The sequence below is a fragment of the Haemorhous mexicanus genome, chromosome 1, assembly GCF_027477595.1.
Source record: "Haemorhous mexicanus isolate bHaeMex1 chromosome 1, bHaeMex1.pri, whole genome shotgun sequence".
Lineage (NCBI taxonomy): Eukaryota > Metazoa > Chordata > Aves > Passeriformes > Fringillidae > Haemorhous > Haemorhous mexicanus.
This window is the reverse complement of record NC_082341.1, coordinates 151,266,332-151,285,144: the sequence shown is the minus strand read 5'-3', so window position 1 is coordinate 151,285,144 and position 18,813 is coordinate 151,266,332.

Genomic DNA, 18,813 nt, shown 5'->3' with positions numbered 1-18,813 from the left:
GAAAATTACTAAATCACTGAAGCCAAACCCATAAAAGTAGCATTTTAAGTCAGTGTTTACTGGATAAGCCAGTAAGGAATTTTGATGATCTAGACTTAAAAGACCACGAAAAATACTCATATCTGTGAATTGAATAACCATACATTTACTTCCTTATTTCATGAAAAAAAAATAAAACTGCGATATATCTTACACATATCATTGCAATACAGTGAGGGAGAAAGCTCTGAAAAAGTAAACCAGCATGAGAAATGCTCACTCAAAGCTTGGAAGCAGAGGTTAAGGTTCCCTTCTCAGAACTGTAAGTGCTCTTTCACCCTGAAAACCAAAAGACTATATTTTAAGGTGTCTTACTCCTTGTTGCATTTCACAGATTGCAATGCCCCGTGAAACAATGTCTGGTATGTTACAACATGAAATATACTTGATTTATGCTCTCTGTACAACCATTCCAAATAAATCTTGATCCAAAATGAACAGAAACAAATTTGCAAAGTTCTATTTAAAAAATTCTTTTGCATGGCATCAAGCTTAATGGATAGAACTAAAGCATAAAAGCAGCTGGAAGAATATGAATTAAAATGAATGTTTTTTTCAACCTTCCATATACGTCTTCTGTATAAAAGTACTGAAATGCAGCCATCTGTTGTGAAGCAGGCAGGCACATACAACTCTTGACACAGAACAATATGTAGGAGTGTAATCTTTATTGAGTGACCTGGAGCAAAAAAATCCTTTTTTTTCCAGTTAAGCCTAAATGTACTTAAAGTTGTACTAAAGCATGACCTCAGACAGAGAGGTAGTTATGTTATTGCAAACTGTGTAGAAAACTATGCACCTTTTTTGGAAAGAGTCATATTCTCCCTGGTAACTGATTAAATAAACATTTGGTGTTTCAAGAAACCACTGTATTTCTTCCCATATTTTACCAATTCCCTCTGGCTTTCAGCAGAGAAAGACTTACTGGAAGTCTGAAGACTTGGTTCTCTCCAGGTCTGTAATAATATAGGAATTATAAAATTATCCATGTTGTACCCTACTGTTCAAACTCAAACCTGAACATAACAAATGCAGGATATTGTTTTCTCCAATGAAATTCACTAGGATGCAATAAAGTCAGACAAGGGCAGAAAGGATGGGAAATTACAAGCCTTGGGCCTTAGAAAGCAGCCCAGGATGTGGTTAGCTGGGAAAAGCCTTCTGAGCATTACTTTTACTGTCCAGGAAAGGTAGGAAATACCATCTTCTTAAGGATTGATTGCTTTCTTACTGCTGAAATCTGTGCAGAGCTTGAAAAGCAGCCTTGCTCAAGGAGCTGCCCAGTAAGTATTAGCTGTAGGATTCATGAATATTGAAACGCCATGAGTCCAAATTTCTAAAACTCATGACTTAAATGTATTTTCTCTCTAACAGGACACATCTACTTTGCTGTTTAATGCATGTGGTAGTCTCAGGAAGTTAGTTCGGTAGGTGGACATCAGTCAGGAACCATGTCAGAATAATATCCATTGCTCCCTTTTTTGCACCAGTTATCTGACCTGACACTGTGTCTATCTATAAGCTAAAATTGTAGGTGTCAAAATTAATATTCATATGTGCTAGAAGCATCAGGATGTGTTGGTATCTTCACTCTCAGGAGTGAGATTCACTTTCTTGTACCAGGATGTGAGGGGACCATGTGTAAAGAGGCAGAAACTGAGCTGTGTCCTCTCTCTGAAATATGGATTCTGTACAAATTAATCCACTTAAATTTTCTTTATTTGTGGAATCAACATAACAAGCAGCGATTACAAGCAGTAATTTCACCAAAGCCTTTGTTCCAAATATCGCAAGTACAACTAAATATTTGTCATTTCCATGGAATCATTGAATGCTTTGGGTTGGAAAGGTCATCTAGTCCAACTCTGCTTCTGCAATGAGCAGGGACATCATCAACTAGATCAGGTATCTCAGAGCTCCATCAAAACTGACATTGAATGTTTTCAGGGATGGGGCATCTATCACCTCTCTGGGCAGCCTGGTCTAGTGTTTCACCGTGCTCATCGTAAAGAATTTCTTTATATCTATCCTGACTCTACTATCTTTTACTTAAAAACCATTACCTCTTGTCCTGTCACAACAGCTCCTGCTAAAAATGTTTCTTCTGATCTTTCTTATAAGCCCCCTTTAAATATCAAAATCAGCTATAAGCTCTCCTCAGAGCCATCTCTTCTGCAGGCTGAACTGTCCCAACTCATTCAGCCTTGTCTTCACAGGGAAGGTGTTCCAGACCTCTGACCATCTTTGTGGCCTCCTCTGGACCTGCTGCAGTAGATCCATATCTTTCCTGTCCTGAGGACCCCAGAGCTGGATGGAGCACTGCAGATGGGGTCTCATGAGAGCAGAGCAGAGGGGCAGAATCACCTCTCTCATTGTGCTACCCACAGGGCTGTGGATGCCGCCCCAGGACAGGGTTGGCTTTGTGGGATATGAGCCCACCACAGTCAGTGGCAGCTGGTGTGATCATTGAATAGATGGAACATTTGTCACAGGAGAGGAACCAAACAGAGTGGGCATTAATTTAGGCAAAATCAACCTTGTGGTTGGGATCTACTATAAGGCACCTGATCAAGGAGAGCCTGTTGCAGCACCCTCACTCAGATACAGAAGGCACTGCATCCACAGGCAGTCACCCTGCTGAGGTCATTTCCAGTTCTGTGGTAGACTTTACCTACCTCTAATGTCGTCCTTGCTTCTGATTAACTCCTGCGTTCCTGATTTAGATCTCAGTCCACAAGAGATTGTTACAGAATCATTATTTGAGACTTCAACTCAATAAAGTGCACACAGCTGAAGACCTGTAGAAGCAGGGTCTATTTGGAGAATGGTTTGTCACAAATACCACATTTAGTGATTGATGTGACTCACCACAGTTCTGACTAGCATGTTGCTAAGTGGGTTCTGGCTTCCTTAATATTGCAGTGTGTTACTTGCCAATTTCTATTAGGTGTGATGAAAGTACCTTTGCACTCCTTTCTCCAATATTCCCATGGTTGTTTTTCTTTTTCTTTTTAACTTTCATGTGTTTAAAAATATGAAAAAATAAATAAGAGTGTACTGTCATATCAAAACATTCATGACAAATTGCTTTCAGAAACTTTTCTCTAAAAATTAATCTCTTTCTCTTTTATACCTTCTGCCTCATGGTTCAAAGTTTAGACTTTTTTTGGACCTAATCAAGGTAATCAGCCAAGTTAAGGTTGAAGACAGTGCATAGAATGTATGAGATCTATAGAGCAAAATTATTACATCATCTGGAGCAGATGATAAATTTTATCATTCTACTTTACTTTCTAGGTCTTAAAGGCTAACACACTGTATCAGAACAGGCTGTCTGATTTCTAGTGCAGTAATTGAGTCAATACATTGCAGTGAGTTCACCACCTTTGTCATTATATTCAAGTATGCCATGGTCTGAAGGATTTTTTTCTTTCCTCTAGATATTTTGCTAATGGCAGCTGTAGCAGTGGAGCTGCAGTGTAGTCCTGTGGAGCAGTGTAGTCCTGGAGCTGCACACTCATGTGCCTTGGTCATGGGAGGTGCCTGTAGGCATCTTGATGAACTTTGTATTCTCTGCTCTGAAGCATTTTATAATGTTAAAAGGGTCTTTCCTAATCTTGTTTTCAATAAGGTGAAATGATTTTACAGCCCATTATTTGTTTTGTACAGGTATTTGTTAAAAATCTAGATTTTTTTCATTTTCTATTATGTACTTGCTAATACACACTTCCTATAGTTCTAATGATGCAAAAGATAACATTATTGCAAAAAACTTTTTCTACATAATCTTTTTCTCTTCTGTCATATTTGAATATAAATACATTTTAGTAATCCTTTCTTGATCTTACACTGTACCTATAAAGGAATGTTGTACCATTTCTAAATTCCTCTGCTAGGAGCTTTTGCAAAATTGTACAATCTTTAATTTCCTATATTCCTGCCTAGTACACTTACAAAAGTGGTTTGCTTTGAGCTCCTTGTGACTGCCTTCTCTGGTGCTGGGACAATCAACGTGTATTACAAACCTTGATGCATCTTGTCCTCCCACATACCTCTTTTATTGCTCTGGACGTGGGTGATGCCAAATCCAGTGCACCCTTATCTCTGTTATACCTGTCCTCTTCCTGCTTTCACATCTTTTAGCACATTGTGTTGTGTGCTAATGAATGTTCTCTTTTGTTCTTAGGACAGCTTTTTACAGGGTGAAATTGTTTGTGGCTAATTTTTTCTTCTTATATTCAATCCATTAAAAGCTTGTCTCTCACAGACTGCCTTTCGTAACTACTAAGGCTTCATCAGCCATAAGTTATCTGTTGTCTTGGTAAGACTGTGATGTAGCTCCCAACATTTATCTTTGTATGGTGATGTTTTCTTGAAAAAGAAACAGAACTCAATTCAAAATTACAATCTGTGTTTTCCTGTCTGCTTGCATGAGTTTACTGGATACTTGAGCTTTGAAAATATCAGTGCCTTTTTCCTTGTAACTGACTGGAACCGAGGTGAAGAATATTAGCTACTCCAACCCTGAAATAAATCTGCTGCCTTAATATCTTCTATATACCACTATTTTCTGCAATATTTCATTTCTGACTTACCCATGGCCTATTTCTTTCATTATTGTGCATGAAAACCACAGTTTCTTTTCTTCTGATAATATATCAGAAAATAACATTGTTCAGACTGCTCAGATCCTGAGAGAGTTGGAGTAAACTAAAGTTATTATATAATAGAGGCCATTTGGTGATGGTGGTTTATGCATTTGCTTTTAAACTTTAACTCTACACAGTAATAGTAAAGCAGTCCTAGAAAAATCATTTCTTAAGCTTCTCTTAAAAGGGAGGAAGGTTAGCAGTAAAACATCCGTTTTTCTCTTAGAATAAAAAATTTTATTTAAAAAGCTGGAGGGTGAGCAAGAGCATAGTTCATTAAAACTTTGCAGACTATGTTGAGACCAGAGTGGGTACAAAATTAACACTACTTTTAAGTGGCCTTGCATACTTGAAGTGATATTATGAAGCAAGGCAGCAGCTGTAGGAGACCCCCAAAAGAAGCAATTTTTGGAGGGGGGGAAGAAAATGAACAAAAAAAGATATAAAGCATTTTCTGTTTGGAAATGGAACCATTCTCCTTCTGTACTTTCTACAAGGCAACACGTGACAGAGGAACTCACCATATAAGACAGTAAGACTCAGCTCCCATTGAAAGCACACATGCAGATCAGTCTGTGAAACGTGGATTTTATACATGCACCCACTCTGCCAGGATACAGTGGAAGGATCAAACAGTGCAAAATGTTCTCAGCATCCTGTTCTTGGTATCTTTTGTGATACAAAGAGTTAAGGAACAGAGAGAATCATCAGTCTTTGCCATGAGAAGTTTGCTTAGCTCACCAGCTGTTCCTGAGAAGGACATTGTATTTTTGTCCAACTCCAAATAGTGTCATTTGCACTTATAACACAAAATAAGTCTGTTTTCTAAAGTCAATTCTTTCAACCTACCCATCCATACCGACTCCACGATGTTGATCTGACTGATCTCATTGCTTAATTTTTAATATCATAAAGCCTGGTAGAATATATATGCAAAACAATTGTTTTTAAAAATATTTCAGCTGTGTGAACATTAGTAGACACTAATAATTTTAAAAAATACCTTGGATAGCAAGGCAGAGTTTTGTCACCTTCTGTATTTATGAATATTATCTCACAAGAAATCTGTTCCTTAAATCTGTCACATAAGTTTAGATTAATTTCTATTGAAACTTCTAATAATTGTGTTTTGGTCCTATATTTTGAAATCAAATGTTTACTTACTTAAATTTACTTTAAATTTTTGCAGTTAGCAAACTATGTATTTAAGTTAGTAGTTGTTTTAGACAGTACATAGAATCATAGAATCACAGAATATTCAGAGTTGGAAGGGACCCAAAGGGATCATTGGGTACAGCTCATGGCCCTACACAGAACACCCCAAGAAGAGTTGGCACTGCAAGATACAGCAAGAGGAGTTGGGAGAGCTGTTGCTTTGGGGGATGTTAAAGGAAATGTGGCTGTGAGAAGAGAAATTGGTGGCACTACGATAGGAAACAAAACAAAATGAACAAAAACCCAACAGAACCCCTAAACTCCTGTTTCTATAAACTGTGCCTGAGAATTCAATGGGTGATAATGGCCTGAGTTCAGATTTTTAATTTAGAACTCAAATGGAAAGAAAATAGTCCTGACTATACATTCACAAGTGTCACAGCACTTCTATCTGTTTATTAAGTTTTCACAAAATGAGGGAAAGTAAGAAGCAGGACAATTTCATTATAGCAGGACTGTTTCATTATAGATCAATGTATAAAGTGAAATGTTAAGGCAAAAATATATCTTTGCTTTCCTGCTGGAATATTTTCATTAGGTGCAGTGTCCCTCCCTCATTTCCCTCCCCATCATTTCTCCTAATAATTTGGGAATCTGACTAAATGCAGTTTTGTGACTTATATTGAGAAATAATTTTTTGTCAAAATAAGTTACTAAAAATCCATAATTTGAATTTTATTTATGCACTGCCTTATTTTGGCAGTGAACAGCCACAAATGTAAACTCAGGTAAGAAGTGCTTAGTAAGGCTTAAAATGTATCCAAGCACACACTTCCTTAAAAATAATACCTCAGTAGTCTAATACCTCAATTCTGGGTCTTATTTAGGGGCCTCTAGATATTTTATTATTTTTTTTCAAATTAGTGAAGGATTAGAACATTATATTTCCCAAGGAAACCACTTTTGTTTTGATAAAGAAACTGTTAAGTTTTATTGACTTTTGAAGAGTTTTACCTCTTACAGAGTTCAAGTAAAAGTGCAGTGCTTGAAAAGTAGTGTTATGAATGGGTGTTTGAAATTACCTTGAGAAGGGAATGATATCTTTATAGCATTAGTATTTGGTAATTGATGCCTTCATCCTAAAACCTCTACTTTGCTGCTCCAGCAAGTCCTAAAAATTAGCATAACAATCCTAAAGAACAAATGGGTCCCTTGCTGGAAGTTTCTCAGCTACTGATTTTTTTCATTCTTTACTGTGATTTTTTTTTCCCGGTGTTTTGCCACAAATCTCCTGTTCCCATGATACCATATGCAGTTAAAATTATCTCATCTTGGATTTGTTTTTCAATAAACGGAATGTGTTACACAAATGTGCCATATTCATGGTTGTATTATAAAACAAATGCTCTTCTCTAAACGACACGAATAATTAGATTTTTAATATCCATTATTGTTTGGGTTTGTGGGTTTTTTATTTCTGATTGCTTATATTGTAGCTATAAGTATAATAATGTGATCTCTTATGTTCTGTATTGCATTAGATTCCTACAGCAAGATTAGGAAACAATACTAAAAATATCCAATGCTAAGTATAACGAGATACATTTCTATTTCTTTTTTTTTATAACACAGAAATAGAACAGCTATAATTTTACACTAGTAACAGATCTAATTTCAGTAAAAACACTTCAGGTAGGCTGGTACAAATTAAAGCATAGAAGTAGGAATGTGTGAAAGAAACATATGCTTTCATTTCAAGATTATGGTATTTATCTACAGTGGTGTTAAAGTCTTGCTGGTTTTTCAATATGGAAGACTATTCAAATGTCCTTAACACAACAGTTAGTGGTCAAGTGCAGCTTTATAAAACATTGCTTTGCCAGATGCTGTTGTCCTTTACATGCAGGAAAATTATCAACAGGAATATTTTTTTCTTGACGACCCAAACAGCTGGGAGTAACATAATACAGAACCAAAGAAAAGGAGAATGAAAAAGACCCCACAAGGTCATCTGATCCAACAGTTTACCCAATGAAAGAGTCTTGGGAGCACTAATACCTGCTGAACTGCCTTGCCAAAACTTGGATACAATGCCCCCAGTAGCAGCCTTCCCTTGCACTTTCAGACTTCCTTTTATGTAAAGCATGGAGGGCTGCAAATGCACCAGGACAGAGCTCACTGCAGGACCTGAGCTTCTGCCCTGAATCTGTGAGACAAAAAAGTTTATCCCGCTTGTTCAGGTTATGTAGGGTGATTTTATGCATCCTGCATCTTGCTTGGTAATATTCACCCAACCTAAAGATTGTGAACAATTATGTGATGTTTTTCAAACCTAGAAGTGCCCAGTTAGCCTTTCTTATATCAAACTAAAGATAAAAGCCTAAATTTACCTGCCACTATAGTACCCCTTACTACATATGGAAAATATTTTCTGTAGTCTTATTATGCTAAATCCTTTAGACCTAAACTGCTGATCCTGTTTCAGGCTAAGTTTGGCAAGGGCGTCCACTCTGAACTTTGAGAATCAGCAGGAGGATCTCTGTTATCCATTGCATCCCTTACTCTTTTCCCTCTGTACCCATTTATGTCCCTGGTCCCAGCAAAAGTCTTCATAGGTTACTCCTCAACCATTTTTTATTTGTGGGCTTTATTTATATAGTAAGTAGTAGAGTGAACCTTGCCATCAAACTTTGCCATGTTTTTGCAAATTTATATCAAACCTGCTTTTGCTGATCCCTTGCTGGTGATTCTTTAAGCAACCTAAACCACTCATTTGTGGCAGCACCAGCTAGCTTTTCCTTATTTACATTGAGCTCTCAACTTCTGTTTTCTTTTGGGGCTTTGTTTTTTTTGGTATGGGTTTTTTATTAAAGAAAAGAAACCTATACATCATTTTGTACTGATTACTTTTATCCAGATCTGCTGACACAGCAGGAGTCTTTACTGGAATTATTTCTAACCTGGTTTAAAAAAAGCTATCAACGTCCACCCTTAAAACCCACAAAACCCTAAGGCCCCACACACAGCTATTGCTTTTTAAAATGTGTTTCTTTATCCAAATTGAGAAAAAAGAAGCCCTGAAATTTTGAATTCATTTCTGCTTCTCCAGTGTCTGAGAACCAATCCACCAAAAAAGGGCATTAGCACCAATATAAGAAATTTTGGAAGAAATAAATGTTAATATGCATTAAAAATGTGAAAAATATTATAATAAAAAACTCTTTGTGTGTTTTAAAAAATTTAAGGCACTCCCCAAAAGCTCACAATGTAGCCCTAGATATTTCCTGTGCTGCGTGTCATTTAACACTTCCTGAGCTGAGGAAAATCTTAGAAAATTTTACATTGTACAGATGCAACAGTGGAGTAAGCTGAGACAAGATAGGGTCCCTGTAAGAACCTAATTATTTGTCTTCATTTACAAGTACCTGAAAACCCTGAATCGAGAACAGCTCTACAATACCAATTGTATCGACTGGTTCAATTGGGTCTTAAAAACCATTCCCGGACAAAGGTTCAAGAAGAAAGTTCTCTCTTCTATGGATCTTGACAGGTATTGAGAAATAACTGCTTTGCAAAAAGAAGACCGCTCTGGGAAATGTAGTTCTACTGCAAATGTTTCTTTTGCTAATTAAACCTTATTAACACCCTGGGGAAAAGGAGATGAAGAGTTGGTAGTGTGTGGTAAAACTGTGTCTTACAGTTAACAACTGTGGCACGAGCAAGGGAGCCTTAGAGTGCAGCAAGAGTCCATAACCTTGTTTGTGGTCCATTTGGTTAGGGTTATCTGATGGGTTCAGAGCCTGTGTTTTGATTTCTTTCTGCAGAGAAGATTTTTTTATTATCATCATGTAGGACCATTTGGTTTGGGTTTCATTATTTCCTTCATAATAGGGTCTGAGAGCAACATGCAATAAATCATCTATTGAGCTCTTTTTAATATAAGTGGCTTTTTGGGGGGTTTGGTGGGTTTTGATTTTTGCTTTTTTTTTGGTGGTAGTAGTAGTTGGAATCCTCAGCTTTATGCAATTATTTTAATATGCAGTGGGGAGATACAGCTTTTGTTTATACCCCTCTGTTGTCTGCAGGGTGTGGTTTTAGTACAACGTGTAAGTCAGTTTCCTGCAATGCTCCCCTGCAGGCAGGTGTTGCTCTACCACTGGAGAACAATTTTAGTTTGTTGAATCTGAAGAGAGGAGAATTTCTAGGAAAATGAGACTTGCTATTTACTTTGTGAAACAGCAATCTCTTACATTTTCTAACAGGGTCACCAGAACTGTGTGACATATTTTTTTAGAAATTCTCAGTGAATTCTTTTTGCTGTCAATCTGAACCTAGTAATGGATGTTTAAATCAAAACACTCTTTTCTAAACTGGGTTTTGCATGAACTGTGTCTGAGAAATAAAAATGTATAGCTTAAATTTTGTATACGAAAAATAATTACCTCTAGCTAACATCTTAACACATAGAGGTGAAGGAGGGAGAATAGAGGGCTAGGAAGAATTGCTGACAATCATGGGTGTAGTTCTGTCTTCTTTGTTTAAATTACTGACCATCAATAAAGGTGGGCAGCAAGGTCGCCACCTGTGCTTCAGCACCAAGTGCACAGCAAGGACTGAGCTCTCTTTCAGCATAAAGGTGACACAGTATTCACTTGGCAGGGAGGCAGGGACCAAACACGTGTGACATGACAAATCTGGAACAGCACACCTGACCTCAGCTTTATATATACATATAATTTATATGTGCTCCCTAAGGTGTGTATATATATATATATATATATATATATATATATATATATATATATATATATATATACAAACACACATATCTATCTGTCTGTCTATCTATCTATCTATCTATCTATCTATCTATCTATCTATCTATCTATATCTATGTGTCTATCAAGCTGTATACACCTTAGCATTTAGTAGCACTGGGTGCTTGTGCTTACACAGCTGAATTGAACCCTTTCCCATCCATGGAGAATTTCTTTGTAGCTTATGGAAAGTCCCTGAAAAACACCATCTCCTTTTACAGACCAAAATGGTTGGAATGATTGGGATTTCTCGTCTTGGTGAAGGACACAAATATATTGATTTCAGACAATATTTATTCTCCTCTATGAAGAGGAGGTGTGGATATGCCTCATTGGCTGAGGTGCATCCGATGCAACACGATGCTTCCTTGATGTTAACCCCAAAGAAATCTATCATAAGATGATTTGTTCTCACAGATTAAGTCTACTCTGTAAGGCCAGTGATTTCAAAAATGTGATTTGAAAACCATAAATACTTGTTCCTCTGTGGCTTGAAGTTCTCCACCAAGCTTTTCATGTCTGGATGGTGTTTAATGACATTACAGTTCTTTGGTAGCCTCTTATAAACAAACTACGATGAGAGCAGATAAAAATAAGTACCAGCAAAACTGGTAATAGCTGTGACCTCGTTGTGCAAAAGGTTGTGTAGGTGTTTAATTTCAAACATATGTGATGGCCTCTTATGATGGACTCTAATGCAGTTATAATGAGAACAGAGAGCCACCAGAATTTTAGCTGAAATGAACCTTCTGTGTCTTCCTGCTTTTCTCAAAGATTGTGTAAGTCTGTGGATGACTATCATCTGCTTCAGTGAGCAAAGTTGTCCTCCAGGAAGGGCTGATCTGCTCAGCTATTTTCTATGGCAGTACTTCAGTTAAGTAGGACTCCATCAGTATGAAGAACTTGGAGTGAAATTGTCTCACACCAGCATACCAAAGACAGATGGATAAAGGACTGCAGTGATGTTTTTGCAAGGGTTTTTTTTTTTTAGGTGCCTGGTCCCAAGAAATGGAAGCCAGAGCCTACCATATGCCTTCTTTGCAATGCTCCAGGAAGAACTAGTTCCCTTAAGGAGACAATCAGATTCACTAGGACACCGCTGGTACCTCAGCAGTTTCCAGTGGAAAATTCTAAGTGTGGGAGAAGTCATTTTTTTTGTCCTTTTTGCAATTTAGGCACCATAGAGAGTTCTGTTAAGGACGTCCTAGATAACTTTCTGAGAGTCCAGAGTCAAAGCCAGTTGTGAGGGATGATGTCTAATCTAAAAAAATGGAAAAAAAATTGTGCTAAAATCATTGTGATGCTCTTGTGCAAAATAACCTGCTGGGTTTAACACTCAATCAGAAATCCTTTGACACCAGTGCTTAATGCCTTGAATTTAGAGTGTGGAGTCCTGGAGTTTCAACTTGCCCTGAAGATTATTTCGTGTTTAAATCCAATGTCTACTGAATGCAAAACATAGGAGCCTGTGGGTACATTCAAAGTGTTTGCCTGTGTTGAAAAGGAGGAAAGATTCATATGACAAGGGGAGAATGGATGTGAAAGAGTGAATTGCTTACTAGAGTAGCTCTCTAAGAGAGGAAAATCTTCCCAAAGCATACAAGTTAGTTCTCAACAGTTTCTGGGTAAACATTGTGGCTACTGGGCTAATATAATGACAGATACTGCTGCGTCTCAGGTTTTATAAAGAAAAATGTTACAACTGTATTTTGGCAGCTTTTGTCCTTCTGAGTATGTCTCCTGACTGTTCTTAGAAGACATCTTCCAGACTGGGTGTCGGAATCTTAGGCACTGCTCGACATATTTTCTGGGTCCTGACAGAGCTCATGCTTTGGGCTGTGAGGGAAAGAAGACAGGATTACATCTGTTTGGAAAAAAGAAAAAAAAAAAAAAACACCAAAAAACATATTTGTGTAAAGAATGGAGTTACCATAAAAAATATCCTCAGGTTGTTTTTTTTATTTGCTCTTTTCTCTTTAATTGTGCATGACTATTCCTAAATCCTACAGCTAATTTAGTAATAAAATTAACTTAAACAGGCAGAGAATCCATTTTCTAAGTATATAATTAATGTAAAAAAAAATCTCACTATCAATCCTGCAGGAAGGTAAACTTTCCTGTTCCATTTTTTCTGTGAATGGAAAGATGCAGAGAGGCAGCAATTTAAACATATGTCAGCATCTCCAACCTAATAATATTTGGGTTTGTGGGGGTTTTTTGGGGAGAAATAAGTTGTTGGGGTTGAGATAAGTATTTTTGTTGATAAAAATGACATAAACAAACAGGGAAAGCATTTATAGAGAGGTCCTCAGAGCCCTGTTTATTACAACAGAAATTCCAAAGCATCCAAATTGAAATAAACAATCTTTGTGGATAATTCATTTTATTTGAGGAAAGACATGAAGAAAAAGTATTTACTGAAGAGTACTTTTGATTTTGTTAAACTTAGGGAACCTAGGGGAACACTTTGGGAGGCCTTCCCTCATTCATCAGTTCTCTTTGAGAAGCAAGCTCAATGTCTGTGAGTATTTCTGGTGTGTTCAGAACAGAATATCATCACCTCAGAGTTTAGGAACATCTATATTTCTTCTTTGTTCTTGTATCTCCTTCTCCCTGTAAAAAATGCTCATCTACATGATTTATAGTACATAACTAGGTGCATGCTCTATTTATATAACCTAGTTTTCAACATTGTTTTTGTTTTGCCCTTTCCCATATAAAAGCATATAAATCCTGGAACTCTCCATGGAGTGAATTTTAAAACAAATGTCCTCCAAGCCTGTTTTTAGCTTTAATAGCTACATTATCTACTTGGAAAAAATGGACAGCAATTTCCAGACAATAAGCATATGCAAGTGCATATTTTCTTAACTTATTTTTATATGAAAAAATTCTAATTTTCTACCTTGGTAAATGCAAGAAAATCTTTAATTAGTTTTAAAGGAATTTTCAGGGCTTATGCAACTGTGTTTTTATTGTTGCAAATCAAACCCCAAATTTCACTGTTAATGAAATTAGACTCATGTTAGCAGTTAAATAGATAAGCACAAATACTGTCATGCCTTTTTCTAAAAAAAACAAAGACAAAAACTATCCAAAATGAGGGCTATAATTAATTATAGATGAAAGTTTCTGCCAGGTCATGACACTGTAGTGAATATTACTAATTTATTAATTATGATGACTATTCTATTCAGTTCACAGCAGCCCATCAGCAGTTGTGTATAGCTTTCTACTCTCACCAGCTTGTAGAAACAATAATATCCTTTAGGGAAAAAGAAAAAGGACAAAGAATCCTGAGTCCTGTACAAATTAATCTTCCAAATAAAGAAGGTAGGTGACTTTCATTTGGTCAAATTTCAGATTTTTCTGGAACTATCTGCCGTGAATGGCTTAATTTTTAATAACAATATTGGAAATATAACCTTCTAAATGCTCTCTGATGATGTTCTGGGTGCAACTGGATCAAGAAACTGCTGCAGTTCTGGTTACCTGTAACCCCAGAAGGCTAAGGCTAAGTGAACAAATAAATTGTTTAATAAAACAAATGAAACTATTTCCTACCTGCAGGTTACCTCTGACATCAACGCTGGAAATGGCAGCTTTTAAAATGGATTCTGTAATACTGTTAACTCTCATTAGCACAGGGATGAAAACACAAACAGAGGTCATCACAGGTTCCGGAGCAAACTCATGGGGATTCTCAGCACAATGAGCAGTGTGGGGGCAGAGCAGATTTTTAATCAGTCTGTGAATCACAAGAATAGAACTAAACAAAATGGACTATTTCAGTTGGGGGGAACTTACAAGACCATCTAATCCAACTGCCTGACCAGTTCAGAGATGACCAAAAATTAAAGTGCTTTAAGGGCATTGGTTGAGTACCTCTTAAACACACCCAGGCCTGGAGCATCAACCACATCTCTAAAGTCTCTTCCACAGTTTCACCACCCTCTCAGTAAAGAAATGCTTCCTAATGTCCAGTCTAAGCCTCCCAGGCACAGTTTTGAACCATTCCAAAATGTTCCATCACTGGATCCCAAGGAGAAGAGCTCAGCACTTCCCTCTCCCCTTTCCCCCTCAGGAAGCTGTCAGAGAGCAATGAGGTCACCCCTCAGCCTCCTCCAAACCAGACAAGCACAGAGCCCTCAGGTGCTCCTCACAGGACATGGCTTCCAGCCCCATCACCATCTTTGGTACCCTCTGGACACAGTCATGAACCTTCACATCCTCACCTGGTGATCCCAGCCCTGCACTCAGGGCTCCCACCCTGAGCACAGCAGGATAATCCTCTCTTTTCCCTGCTGCTCATGCTGTGTTTAATGCAGCCCAGGATGGGATTTGCCCTCTGGGCTGCCAGGGCCACTGCTGGCTCCTGGAGAGCAGAGCCTTGTCTGCAGGGCTGATCTACAGCCACTGCTCTCCCTATTTAGACTTTTGCTGGGCATTGGTCCACCCTAGATGCAAAATCCAGCTTTTAATTTTCATCCAGTTAATCATTACCCAATTACCCTATCTGCCTAGTTTCCTCTCTAAGACCTTTTGTGTCTCAAAAAAGCAAAGCACACCTCCCATTTTGGTATCCTCAGCAGACCTGCTAATAGTGTATCCAACTCCTGCATCCAGATTGTTGATAAATATATTGAACAGGACAGGCCCTAGAAACAACCCCAGAGGAACACCATTGGTGACAACTTTTGGAGCTCTGTCATTCAACCAGTTCTTCACCCAGTGCTCTGTGTATCTATCTTTCCATAGCTGGACAACTTCTCCAGAAGATGCTGTGATGGACAGTATCCAAACCTCTGTATTCTTCCTGAAAAGCCTGAGCTCACTTACCAGAGCATACAGTTTATTTTCCCTCCTGAGCCCCACATGGAGTCAAGCTGGATTTCTTCCCCACTTAAGACACAGCTGAATTGCTGCATCCTCTGCTTCCAAAAGGTTTTCTTCAAGACTGCTCAGCCCTTGAGGGCTTCCAATCCCTCAAAAGCAGATTCCCAGGATAATCTACTAAACAGTTCATTATTAGCTTTAAGTTTGCTCTCCTGAAGTCCAGGGTAGCAACTCTCCAGTCCCTTTTTCTCATTGCACTGAAAATTTTAAACACAACCACATTGTCATCTCTGTGGCCAAGGCTGCCACTTACCATCACATCCCACACAAATCCTTCTCTTCACAAACAGCAGATCTAGGAGGGCATCTTTCCTCATTGCCTCACTGAGTACCTGTGACAAGAAGTTATCTCCTACAAACTTCAAGAATTTTCAAGATCTGTCAGTTTGTCACAGCAGGATGATATTCCCAGTTTTTTTCTGGGAATTTGAAATCTCCCATAAAGATAAGTGGGTCTGAATCCCACATTTAACTTGACTATCATTTCACAAGTTTTTTAATAAAGGTAGAAGGAAACAGGCAGAATATTACCATAGATTCATAGAATTCTGAAGGCTGGAAAAGTCCTCTGAGATCATCAAGTTCAACAATTAACCCAGCACTGCCAGGTCCAGCACTAATCCATGTCCCCAAGTGCCACATCTAAATGTTTTCTTAACACTTCCAGGGATGATGATTCCACCTGGGCAGCCTGACCACTCTTCAGTGAATACATTCTTGAACTTAGCAATTTTTTCTCTCTCTCTGGAGTAGAACTAAATGATTACTCTTTGTTTCCTTTGTCCAGCAATAAGAACTAAATAAGTACCTGAAATAAGCAGATATTTTAGGTCTTCTTGAAGCTGCTGGTTATCTTGTGCCTGAGGCATGTAATTTCTGCTTGTCCAGCTTATACAACGGATAGCTCTAAGGACGTCTCTGAAGTTTTTTATATGAGTCTTATTACAACAGTATTGAAGAGCATGGCAATCATAAATTGAATTATCTGTGCAATACTGTGACAATTAGAGAATTAATATTTTGGAGATGAAGATCCAAGGCACAGAAAATTGTCCAAAGGTAAGCTATGACAGAGCAGCAATCAGCTTTCAGTTGGCACCCATGGAGCAAACCACCTTCCTCTTGTGCCCATCATTATCTGACCTGGGCTAACTCTGCTGTGTTTTTGCACAGCAGAGCACAAGCCAGGTGTGTGGCTGTGCCAAAAAATCAAAACTATTTGCTGTCGTTGACTCCAGTTTCTGCTTATAACCATCATCTCAGGTGACACACTCTTGCAGGAGCAGGGCTATCAAATCTGGAGCCGATTTTCATCTTTCTAGCTTTGAGTAGAAGCAAATTAAGCCAGCTGTTTCCAGCTGCCTGAGCACATGCTCTTGGCACAGGCAAATTTGCCAGACAAGATCTGATATTGCCATGGATTAACCTACCTGACTCACTTTGACATTAAACCTCTGCACTAAGGAGGAGTTTCAATTGAGATATGCATTGTGTTTCTCTGAATGAGTTCTGTGTGGTGAATTAAATAATTCAAAGTATATGTGCCTTAAAAATTGTTCACTTTGGGTTCTTTGAATTGCATTTCTATACTTAATGCTATCAGCTGATCTTTCTGGGTTAATTGTTCTTGGGCAGTCAAGGCAGTTGAGATCACATTTATCAATAATTAAAGGTGTATTTCTTCCTTGAGATAAAAATGGGGAAATATCTTGCATCTAAAATATTGTGGGTAACAGCAGAAAAGGAAAATGTTATATGTGTGATCTGCTTCAGGAATTAAGCCCTTGTACATATGAATCAATAGAGATCATAAAGAATTGTTTTAAATTGAATTTTTCATATGCTATTTTCATTATAAAATGACAAAAATCCTAAATAAACTTTATTTTTCTTGATTATGGCAACATTTAAAAATACAGTAAATGCATAAGAAGAATACTAGGTAAACCCTTCTCTGACTGTGATACTTCATAACTGAGAGTCAAATCTTTTTGTGAAGCTACTTCAAAATATTTGAATGCAGAATTTTAAAAGATGTACAATAGTCTTCAAATTGCCAAAGAATTGTTAACTACATGAAAAAAATGATTTTTTTTAATTATAGCTGGAAGGAAAAAGAAGTTGCATTTTGTGGACTTTTATTCTGATGAGTGTCGATATAAGAACAGGATGTCTCAGGCTTCTGTGGTTTCTGATTTTTCATCTGTACTGCACTCAGCTTTGTTTTTTTCTTCTGAGATTAAAATCAAAGTGGTTGATACAGTATAAAATTATTAAAACGCAAAATTAAAGGGTTCTTTCAACTGCAAGGGGAGTCATATTATCATTACTTTCATTTTCCTTTTTTGCATAGCAATTTGCAGTTTTGAAAGGTAAGTATTCATTCTGCAGACATTCCTAGATTTCTAATTTACAAGGAAGTTCGTTCATAATCCGTTAAGATTTTGGCTTGTTCATAACAGCCCTCTTTTTTATTCAAGATTAAGTTAGATGATGCTGTACAATAAAACAAACAAACAGAAAAAAAAAAAAAAAAAGCACAAAAAACCCCCACAACCACTTTAGTCTCTGGTAACTAGCAAAAGTCGCACATCATTTTTATTGCAAACATTTTCAGCACCATTCAAGGTAGGTACAAATGCACCTGTAAATGAGTGTATTTTGTGCGCAGTGGTGCTGTGGCTCCTACGGTGACCTGCACACGAGGCTGTTTCGCTGCTGGCCGAGCACCTGCGGCAGCAGGAGAGGCTCTGATCACGCACTTGCTGAGTGGCAATAGTGCCTCCCGGTGGCTTCCTCTCTCATTCATCCCTTTATATTTTACAGCTGATTTGAGGCTATAAATCATATTATTTGTTTCTTTTGTATTTTGGATGCAAAATGCACACAAGTACCCTCATTTTGTTGTGTTCAACAAGGTGCAGGCACCTCCCTACCTGTGTTTGCAGGATGCTTTTTTCTGAATTTTTCATAGGATTATTTTACTACAGTTGCAGTAATTGAGGCTCTGACTGGAAACTTCAATACTCTGTTTTCTTCTCATTTTGCCTTGGCAAGATTCTGAAAGATGCACAAAGCATTCTACTCCTCAAGTCAAATTTTCATCCAGAGCAATTCCTTTAGCAGCATCCTGAGCAATCTGATTGCTGGAAACTTCTCATCATTCGGTGGAAATGATTTAATGAGTCTGTATCATCCAGCTTAATTACAGGCACTGGATTTTTGTGTTGTTTATGACTCTCCTAGAGCACACAGGT